Source organism: Octopus bimaculoides, chromosome 14, assembly GCF_001194135.2.
Source record: "Octopus bimaculoides isolate UCB-OBI-ISO-001 chromosome 14, ASM119413v2, whole genome shotgun sequence".
NCBI lineage: Eukaryota > Metazoa > Mollusca > Cephalopoda > Octopoda > Octopodidae > Octopus > Octopus bimaculoides.
Window position 1 is genome coordinate 6,128,382 of NC_068994.1, and position 2,049 is coordinate 6,130,430.

At 38.4% G+C, this 2,049-nt stretch overlaps 1 protein-coding gene across 1 annotated transcript in view; it reads right to left on the reverse strand.

Moving 5' to 3' along the window:
- The window catches only part of LOC106883334 (huntingtin), a 71,542-nt gene that overhangs the window by 65,851 nt on the left and 3,642 nt on the right, over positions 1-2,049 (reverse strand). The gene's annotated exons all lie outside the window — the stretch shown is intronic.

Below are 2,049 nucleotides of genomic sequence, written 5' to 3' on the forward strand. Positions count from 1 at the left end.
CACACACACACACACACACACACACACACACACACGAGCCCATGAGGAATCTGCAACCCAGTCAATTGTCTCGCTAGAAATAGCAGTCAAGGGCAAACTGCAGCCTGTGTGACTTTCTGAATGGCAGGTCAATTACCTTGAGTTTTTTTATAGTGGTGAGGCCTGCCACATGATGAGCCATGCCACATGTGGCCTGCTTCTTGGCAAACATTGCCCATGCCTGCCTTACCATTTAACTATGAAAGAACAGACAGACTGGACAATGTAGTGGTAGGTATACAAAAGGACGGAATGGTCATGGTTGGAACGCCTCTAATCATAGATCCGTTGTGTTCAATCAGCACATCTTGGGGCGAAACAACAACATCACACGCACAATGATTGTTTACCGTGTTGAATAAATAGGATCGTAATTTGTTGAGAATAATAAAAAAAATATCAATTTGGACAGCCAAACTTTGAAAGAACAGGTTTTCCCTTGCACCATATTATTCTCTCTCTTTACAGTAACCTCAAAATACTTTAAATAGCAATCCGGATGTTAAAACTATAACGTGTGCAGATCATGTTTACAATGACTTATATTGAATTCAATTTTAGCTGGTTGGGTTACTGACATCTCTCACCCAACCAAATTACACCATAAAATCTTTAAAAAAGAAAAAAAGAAAAGAAAAATGCTTCTGATAGGACCCTATGGAGAATTCTACCCTCACAACTTCTTAACCATTTAGCTATGCCAGGGGTTTTCAAACTGTGGTCCCCGGACCACAGGGAGTCCGCAAGGACAAGACAGGGGGGCAATTTGATTTTATATATGTTTTTTAATCGAAATCTTTTAATTCACAATAAACCTATTTGTTAAATACTGTTAAATAAATAAATGTAAAAATATATGCTATTCTAAGCAAATATTTATGTATAAATTTCATAAGCGTTTATAAGGGGGTCCCTAAGGTAAAGCCTGAAATATAAAGGGGTCCGCAAGTCAAAAAGTTTGAAAACCCCTGAGCTATGCCATACATCATCATTATTTAACGACTGTCTGCCATTCTGGCATGAGTTGGACTTCACATATATACATACATACACATCAAATACATATAAATGGAGGTACCACCTGAGTGGCCCTCGTGCCGGTGACACGTGAAAAGCACCCACTACACTCTCGGAGTGGTTGGCGTTAGGAAGGGCATCCAGCTGTAGAAACTCTGCCAGATCAGATTGGAGCCTGGTGTAGCCTTCTGGCTTGCCAGTCCTCAACCAAACCGTCCAACCCATGCCGGCATGGAAAGCGGACGTTAAGCGATGATGATGATGTATGTATGTATGTATATTTGTATGTACATACACGTGTCGGTATATATACATACACACACATCTGTACATATATACACAAAAATATGGACAAAGATAGAAAGATAGATAGATAGATAGATAGATAGATAGATAGATAGGTAGATAGATAGATAGATAGACTAAACACACATACGCATGCATTTATATACTAATAGGCTGTGTGTTGATATTATCCTATGCTAAAATATGATAATACCTACGACTGTTAATTTTCCAATCAACAGACCTTTGAAATATTGGGATTTTAAATGAAACTTCCGCCAGTTCCCTTCATCAAACACTTGTAAAAAAATATATGACAATCTCGCACGGCACAGATGTCGTTCTATCTCCACGTTAGTCCTGAGCGAACGAACCTACTTTGTCACAGAGCGCCTCAGCTGTGACCATCCCGTAATTTTGCTGACTAGAAACTTACAATACATAAGGCTACATATTATCATTACTATTATTATTATTCCCGCGATAGCAGGGCGTGGTTTGAGGGAGATTCGGTAGTTATGCCGAATAGGTCGGTGGACATGGCAGAAGCACCTTCTTTGGTTCGTAATTGTTGAAATGTGTGCAAGTTTACGTATTTGTAAAACCTAGTAAACAGTGCCACTCCCCAAGAGGAAACACATAAAATAGACAATCTACATTTTATATATATATATATATATATATATATATATATATATATATATATAT